At 42.5% G+C, this 8,992-nt stretch overlaps 1 long non-coding RNA gene across 1 annotated transcript; it reads left to right on the forward strand.

Annotated features, from left to right (window-relative positions):
* The first annotated feature begins 5,262 nt into the window (after window positions 1-5,262).
* On the forward strand, window positions 5,263-6,544 carry LOC143138494 (uncharacterized). The gene is made up of 3 exons (XR_012990233.1): window positions 5,263-5,400; window positions 5,680-6,206; window positions 6,470-6,544. It is a non-coding gene; the product is annotated as an uncharacterized LOC143138494 (long non-coding RNA).
* The last annotated feature ends 2,448 nt before the right edge of the window (window positions 6,545-8,992 follow it).

An 8,992-nucleotide genomic window follows, 5' to 3' on the forward strand; every position in this document is an offset into this window, starting at 1 on the left:
CTGCCGGCAGAGCAGAGTGCTGTGTGCTGGATGAATGCAAGCTGCGAAGCCCAAATCACAAGACGCTGCACCGCATAGACCAACTCCCTTCCTCACGAGGTCTTAATCATTCACGCTAATCGTGTATAGGCTAGTTGCACAACTTGAAACATGCAATAAGGTTATGTCTATTTTCTTTCCGATTAAGTAGAACACTCGCACAAAGACATCTGTTCAATTGACAGCTAAAAAAGGGAATTGATTTTCGGGTCAATGCCAAACCTGGTCAGAAAGTCAGAGTAGCCTCCCTGGGCTCAGTGTCCAGGTGTATCATAAGTGATTTTTATGTTCGTCAGCTGTCATGCATCTCTCTAATTAATTAGTCTTGGAGTTTCTTTTACTGCCTGGAGAGTCGGTGCGGGCATGATAGCAATGGGATGAAGTGAACACACGCTTAAGTCATTGAAATGTAAAGCAGACAGAACCGGCAGTAATGAGACATTTTCCAATAAAGCCTAAAATAGTCCATCAGTCTCAGGCGATGACGTCTAAACGAAGCGGGGTTTTCAATTCTACAAAATGTTGTTGGCTGCAGCTTGAGAGATGCGTCTTTGATCTTTTGGTAACGTTCATATAGGCTGCTATGTTATCTTTAGATCATGGGTCGGCAACAGGCGGTCAAAGCTGGCCTCCCAACAATATTATTTGGCGCGCCAGAATATTCTGGTGGTCCGGTTTTTAAAATAGTTATTAGCCTATTTTACAACATCGTTTTACAAATAGTCTAGCTAGCTAGCCCATTCACCAATCACCGCAGGTCCTGCTAGTCTGCATATAGCCCTCTGCTAGTGCCTAAACGTTGCACTTTTCTGCCTCTCTCTGGATAAACAGCTTTAAGATTATGCATTCCGTAGGCAGTCGTTGTAGCCTACTAGCCTACTTTTGCAATATTGAAGCAACATGTCTTGGAGGGGATGACAACATATTAGGCTAGTTGACTTTCAATTTAATTTACTCCTTGAGCCAGAGGGGTTGATTAGCACACGCCACTTTGGTTGCCAGGTTTCATGACAAAAGGATTGAAATTGAAGTAGCCTAGCTAAGTGATTTGTGATTTTAGGGTGTCTATTTCGCACACAACCTGCAACCTGTGAAATGCCAGATTAACAGACAAAATGAACGGGTCTGTGATTTTATAAATGTAATGGTCTTGCAAATTGTGGGAGTTTTCCTGGATAATTAACAAAACGGGAGGGTTCCTCTGCGAAATGACCTTGAAATACAGGAAATCGGGAAAAACGGGAGTGTTGGCAAGCAGGAAATTGACTCTGTCTTGACCTATTTTTTACAGTCTATGGTCTTGACAAGACCAAAGATTCTAGAGCTACGCGCTCCGCTCAAGAATCTTTGGTCAAGACCCTTTGACACTGGTTACCATAGTGTTATTATGATGTCATAATGGACCAGTACGTCACCTCAGAGCCTTGTATTTAAAACCAGTTAAAACGAAATAAAAGTTAATTTGACCACAGCAACTGTTAGATAAGGACACAAAAAGTACTGCTGAGTGAAAGAGATTTAAACCCACATCAGACTACAACATAACCTAATACGTGATCTGGTAAGTTACAATGAATTGGCTAACACATTCAGAATTTAATGCTATATTTAATGCTATATTCAAAGGCATATCTTATTTATTTGATGATCTAAGATAAGGTGGTCTAAGGAAAGATCAATGTGGTCATTGGTCAATGTGCATGTTAATTCAAATATCATACTCTTATTATTTATGAGTATATTGTAACATAACTAGACAAGTCTCTTCTCCTCAGAACTGAAGATGCCTCGCACACAAATCTACCCTGAGCCTGTAAGTCATGTCCATAGTCATAGTTCATTCCTTCTGAATGTTATTGACCAACTGCTATTTCCTGATTGAAGTAGTAATTCATCCCAAACAAAGATGGGGAAACAGTGTTAAACTGAAATGAATAATGAAATGTAATGTAACTGAATTGAACTGATTTTTTGCAGCCTGATCTAAGCAGCAGCCAGGAATCAATTTGGTCTTCTGTGGTATGTATGACACTACAAAACATCAATGTAGACAGTGTCTGGTGGGTGTGGTATATGCCATGACTGATCTGTACAATATTTATAGAATACTTCAATAATTTATTGAACTGAGTGGAATTGAAATAGCATGGACTTGTAAGGGCTGAATGTAATGGAATTAAACAGAAATGAATTGAGGCCTCAGGTACAGTGGTGTATTACAGAACAGGGTCTAGAAAGTCTTTGTGGCATGGCAGGTGCAGAGAAGCCCATCAGACATTCGCCTTCTGAGGGTGATAAGACGCATGGTTGGTCGACGGGCGGACAGCTCTCGGGGGAATGAAGAGGAGGTATGTAGAGAGGCCTATACATACAGAGGGCGCAGTGTGCAGGAAAACATGATCCATTGCAGTATGTAAGGGGGGGAAAGTGCACCTGTACTCAGCCAGTTAACAGTTATTAACACAGAAAAGTTTATTTTCCATTTTTGCCCTCTTCAAACAGATTGAAACATCTGAGGAAAGCCGATGCTCCTCCACCTCCTCTGGTACTACTCTCGAGCCAGTGTGGGAGCTGCAGCCTACACCAAAGTCTCCACCTAAAACCGCTCCAGCTGAAGCCGTTCCACCTAAGGCTACTCCACCTAAAGCTGCTCCACGTAAAGCCGGTTCACCTAAAACCGTTCCACCTAATGATGTTCCACGTAAAGCTGTTACACCTAATGCTACTCCACGTAAAGTCGTTCCACTTGAAGCTGCTCCACTTAAAGCCACTCCACCTAAAGCTGATCCATCTAAGGTTGCTCCACCAAAATTTGCTCGATCTAATGGTGCTCCGCATAAAGTCATTCCACTTGAAGCTGCTCCACCTACACAGTCAAGACGACCTTATGCTGGCACAAATACAAACAATGAGATATGTGGATGCCAGGCAAGAGTTCAGCCCAAAGCGCAGATTGTGCTGCTTTTCCCTGGACATCCAGCTCTTGGCTATAGGCCCACCACGATGATCAGACTCCCTGAAGTGTCACCTATTCACAGGGCGTCCCAAGCTGCCCTTCCTCCGCTGTTGTCAACTCAGTGTCAGCCAAGGACCTCTTGGAACCAGAGTCAAACACCAACACTGCATGCACCTGGCCCTTCAGATACAGCCATCGCTAATGCAACTGAGGTCTCTCCTGAATCCCCACATCCCCAGGTTGCAGAAAATACAAGAAAGATGAGAAAGATGGACAGAGCAAGTGACCTTATGGACTTGATCATAGTCACCAGGCAAAGAAAGCTGGCTGAATTACAGATCCTGGATCTGGATGTCAGAGGCCTTCCTGCCAAGATAAAGCAGATGAGGAGGGACCATGACTACATGATCAAGGCATGGGAAAGGGACAGGCTGCAGAGGGAGGCTGATACAATGCAGTTGGATGGGACCAAACTCGAGGATGAGACCCTGGCAGGGGTGAGGGACGAGGTGAAGACTGATGCTGCTGCTCTCCTGTTACAGCAAGGCTCAGAGCGCACATCACAAAGCTGTTCCTCACCTGTCACACTTCATGAGCCAAATCAATCTGAAGCAAGCCAGTCGACCCAAGCCAAGTGTACATTGACAAATTTGAAGGAAAGGGATCATAACAAAAGTGGTGCTGTTGCTCGCCCTCTGCCCAATGGTTGGAAGCATGCATCAAGACCCCCTCTTTCCTCTGGCCCTTGTTCTTCAGAGAATGAAGGAAAAGATGTCGCCGCTCAACCTAGGTCCAGCGGTTTGAAGCGCACATCTACGTTTAATTTCCTGTCTCAAAACTCGTTGTGGTCCCATGGAGGCCAGTCATGCTCTGACTCTGACTCTGTAAACTCCGACTGCTCCTCTTTCCAAGCAAAGTGTACATTCCCCCACAAGTTAATATCTGTGCCAGACCTACCTCTCAGAGACCACTCTCATGAACCACCCTCCACCCTGATTTGTGCGAGCAGTCTTGCAATTGTGGCCAGGAGGAATGGAACACAGTCACCACCAGCCAGAGTGAGTTCACCTTGATTAGTTTCGATTTTGTTAAAGTGAAATGGTAGGAGAATGTTGACTGGACTTCTAAATTTAGTTTTAGCATTTCAGAAGTGATAATGTGGTCCCAACGAGGGGCTTATTAACCAATGTGCTCTCACTTCTACTTTTGAGGAGGCAGAAATTAATGAAAAGTTAGCATGAGTGTAGAATGGTCCATAATCATCTTTTTAAATAGTTTTATTTGTTTTTCAGGCTTCTATGAACAATAAAGAGGACAGTGTAGAGGATGAGATGACAGACAGCGAGAGTGAGGACAGTAGCATTGAACAGGAAGAGGCCACAAGAAACAAGGACGACCCAACCCAGCAACTAAAGGAATTACAGTACTTGGTACTGACAACGGAAAAGAAACTGGAATTGGCGAAACAGCTGGAAAAAGATACAAGGGCGTCTTACAAAAAGGAGAAAGACCAGCTGGCATTGAAGAAGAAAGACTTCCAAAAAAATAAAAAAATAATGCTGTCTGACCTGAAAAGGAGGACGAAGGAAGAACTGAAGGTGCTAGAGAACGAAATAGAACAAGGCCAGAAGTGGGTTGATAAGGAGCTGAAACAAGAGACAGCCAACCTGAAAGCTCTCTTGAACGAATATGAAAAGGCCTTGAAAGATGAAAAAAAGAAGGAAAAGGAGAGGCAGAAGGTTCTGGAAAAGCAACAAAAGGAAAAAGCAAAGGAAGAGAAGCTCAAGCAGAAAAATATGAAGAAGGAAGAGGATAAAAAAATTCAGATGGAGTTGGCCGAGGAGAGAAAAATAAAAAAAGCATTGTTTATGGCAGAGCATAAAAAAGAGAAACGGAAGAAAGAGATCAGCAAAATATGGGAAAAGAGGGAGAAAGAGGAATACAGGGCTTTAAAGCTAAAGGCTAAATGTGAAAAAAGAAGTAAGAAAAGCAACAGGAGGTGTACAAAAAGAATAAACAAAGCTACTAAGATCAAAAACAAAATAGCTGCAGCGCCAGGACGTTTCTTCCGGCTTTTCCAACCCAGTTATGGAAAGAGAGTGGAGAAAATGCTGAAGGAGCAACAGGATGAACAGCTGCTCTGGCAACAAAATGCGAAGAACAACGAGCAGTGGCTTATAGAGGAAAGGGAGAGGAAATGGCAGGAGGTGGAGCGAGCGGAGGAGGAGAACAAGAGGCGCCTGGAGGAAAGGAAGAAAGCACATGCTGCCGAGCAGGAGGCCAACGAATGGGGCGGCAAGATGCGGGTTGTGCTGTCAGAAGCGAGGAGCAGTGCAAGCCGCATCAATATACAGTTCTGAAAAAAACAGACGACAGGACACCACAGGACGAGGACAGGACGAAAGGTCAGTGAGATTGCTGCTAGATAAACCTACTTTATAAACATGCAGTTTGTAACACCCAGGTTACACCAGGTCCGCAAACTAAAGTGTTTTAGAAGACGTTTTAGGTACGTGTCGCTAACACGTCTTGTCTAACCAGTTCCATGATCAGTGGAAGTAAATTGTTGCGGCGGACATAACGCCAAAGAAGCGCTTCAGTCACGTACCTGGTGTAGCCTCCCTGTAAGGCTGAAACAAATAAAGAGTAACAATTAGAAATGTTCTTTTGTATTTTGTGCCTAGTGGTGCAAAAGAAGCAACTAAGGAAGGAACACAAAGAAGTTTTCAGGGGGAGGAGAGAGGGCATTTTCACAGGAACTGCTGCTACCAAACACACAGGAACTGTCATCATGAAACTCCTTGTATGGTTTGTATGAGAAGTATCGGAACATTGTCACCAAGGTAAGGCAGATTTAGATGTTAATTTGCATGGCATGATGCCAAGATACATTCTGGAATGTTACGCTATCCAGAGACGAAGAGGTTAATGATCAGAGCCTATGGAATGCTTACATTGTTCAAAAATTAGAGGTGAATCACAGGTACTGTACATAGGCAAAGCAAAACGGTCAGGTGACGAGTGAGCGCTGTCAATGTGTACGCAGCTTTCAAGAAGGTTAGTTATGCTAATCAGAGAAATGTCTTCTCTCCAAGTAGACTCAAACTAAATGTGTCCTGACACAAACATGAGTATCATACAACATAGAGGACGAGGAGAAATCATGGTGGAAGCAGATCTCTCAGCTCCAGCGGGAACTCTCAACTAAAAGGTAGCAAGTGTAAAGATGAAGTTTTAACTTAAAGTCTTACTTATATGAACAGGACATCATTGCAACTGTAAATTGTACCTCTGTCTGTCAATATGTGGTTTTGTTTTGTATGTTAAACTCATCTTTTACAACTATATGGTTAGACAGCCTATAAGCAAACTTTAATTTGATGAGCAGATACTGGAAAATTTTTCCCTTTGTCTGGTGTAAAGGGAACATTAGTCGTGCTGTGAAACTAATAAGCCTGACTTTTCCTGTTTCAGCTTTCTCGAACACCGCTCCATCCATCTGCTGTCCCAGCACCAACCCAAGGAGGATGGGTTCCCCCAAAAGCCTGGGTCCTCCCAAGGTTTCTTCCAGCTGGGAGTTTTTCCTTGCCACCGTTGCCTACGGCTTGTTTTTGGGGGCATGAGGACAGTGTGGATTTCTATTTTATAGAACACAACAATCATAACAATAATAAAAACAAAAACATTTATGTTGTTCTTTTTTTAGATTTGTCATCTAACACACAACTGTAACTACAGTTGAAACCAGAAGTTTACATACCCTTAGCAAACACATGCTAAAGTTGACTAAAAGAGGAATAACAATTCACCTTTTGAAAATTGATCTTAATGCCTTAATTAAAAATTGAGGAAAAATCCAACCTTTAAGGACACCAATTTTCTCTGTGAATAAATAATGTATCGTAAAGAAATAAATGTTCTTCCTTAAATACAGGTGCTCATAAGTATACATACCCATATGTTAAATTCCCATAGAGGCAGGCAGATTTTTATTTTTAAAGGAAAGTTATTTCATGGATCCAGGATACTATGAATCCTGATAAAGTTCCCCTGGCCTTTGGAATTAAAATAGCCCCACATCATCACATACCCTTCACCATAGAGATGGTTTTATTTCAGTTAGCCTATTATTTCAGTTAGCCTATTAGCTGGTTTGAATGCAAATATGTATGTAATGGCAATGCCCTTGAGTAAAGTGTTTGAATATGCTAACATAGGGAAAGGGCTCAGAGAGGGCCAATCCCAAAGTGAGCCCTGAGGACTAAAGACTCACAGACTTAATCAATCTCAGGTGCTAAGTGAGTGAGTGAGACCACATGGGCTCAGATAGGTATAAATGGGATTGGGACAGCACTTCACAGTGTTTAATAACAAAGACTTTGCTGACGCGTGCACCATTCACGTGTGTAGTGCTGTTGTTTACCGTTGTAATTTCCGGATTTCCCTATGGTGTCTGCGGTAAACGTCACAATGCTTTGAATTGTGGGTAATTCCCTTTGGTGAAGCCTGCACCGAAACAGACTCACGGAAAGGGCTCGGTAAGTGTGTACTAAAACCCTCACACCCTTTGAAATTCGACATTGGGACAGCCCTAAGCCCTTATGAATTTCACGAGAACGCACACCAAAGTCTGTGAGTCTGGAGTTTGGGATTGGCCCAAAGGGTGCGAGGAAGCCCTCAAGCACCTCACAATTTCCGAGTGGGACAGCCCTAAACCCTCATGATGTTTGTGGGAACGTGCGTCAAAGTGTATGAGGGGAGTAATTGGGATTGGGCCAAGGAGAATTGCGCTTATGTTGAATTGTGTGTTGTGTTGCAGGAATCAGGGGAAATGTTTGTGCGGATTATGAACTTTCGGGCTCCTGGGCCCAGATGTATTAAGGGCCCCCCACTAATTGTCGCATATTTGGGAGGGGGGGTGCATAGCCCTCTGCCAGTGCCTAAACTTTACACTTTTGTGCCTCTCTCTGGATAAACAGCTTTAGATTATACCGCAGGCAGTCGTTGTAGCCTAGCCTACTTCTGCAAATTTGAAGCAACGTGTCCTGGCAGAGGGGACTTTCAATTTTGTCATTGAGCAAGAGGGGTTGGTTAGCACATGCCACTTTGGTTGCCAGGTTTTATGACAAAAGAATCAAAATGGGTTGACACTTCCCGGTTTTACCGGGATTGTCCTTTTTTAATAGCAAATTAAAAATAATTAGATTAACATTTTATTTTTAATGTATCAACTCTCCCGGGACACTGAATGTCCCGGTTTTCAAAAGGCTACTACGTGAATGTATGTTCAATTTAGGCTAGGCCTACTATTTTCTCTCCACTTGAAATAGCGTTTAGCACAGAATAATCGGTGTATCCTATTGTCTACTGCACATAATAGAGATATTATGTCTATGGTCTTCTGTGTGTTAGGGACGTGACGTAGCTCATCTATATCTAGCGCGTCTGTCTTGGCAGCAGAAGCAGAGAAGATTGACCTAACGTCATAGCCTACTCAAGGTCATTCGTTATCGTTAATATGGGTAGCGAGGCAAAGGACGAAGATGACAACAAGACTGAGACTGACAGGCCAGTAAAAAATAAATAAAAATGAAACGTTCAACATAATAAGTTATTTAAATTTCTGATGATTGAGATAGGCTACTAAATTAAATAAAAGTGGCTAGTGGCTAAGCATGGATCTAGTGGAGGCTAAATAGTAGCCTAAACAGTTTATCCACCTCTTAAATTTCAGAAATAGGCTAGTTTATCTACCTCTCAAAAGAGTTTATTCACCAATTGAAACTTTTAACATTCACGAATCACACTGTTACCCACATTCACAATAATGTATAGGCCTACACTCTATAGGAACCGGCTACCACAATAATATTATTTGGCAAGCCAGAATATTCAGGTGGTTCGATTTTTAAAATAAAAATAGTTTTTATTTTACAATATTGATTTACAGATAGCCTAGCCTATTCACCAATCTCCAATAAAACTGATATGAAAAAG

The sequence above is a fragment of the Alosa pseudoharengus genome, unplaced genomic scaffold (assembly GCF_046254945.1).
Source record: "Alosa pseudoharengus isolate Yale_2024_CS ecotype anadromous, Long Island Sound unplaced genomic scaffold, YU_APseudo_1.1 YU_APseudo_1.1_scf_21, whole genome shotgun sequence".
Taxonomy (NCBI): Eukaryota; Metazoa; Chordata; class Actinopteri; order Clupeiformes; family Clupeidae; genus Alosa; species Alosa pseudoharengus.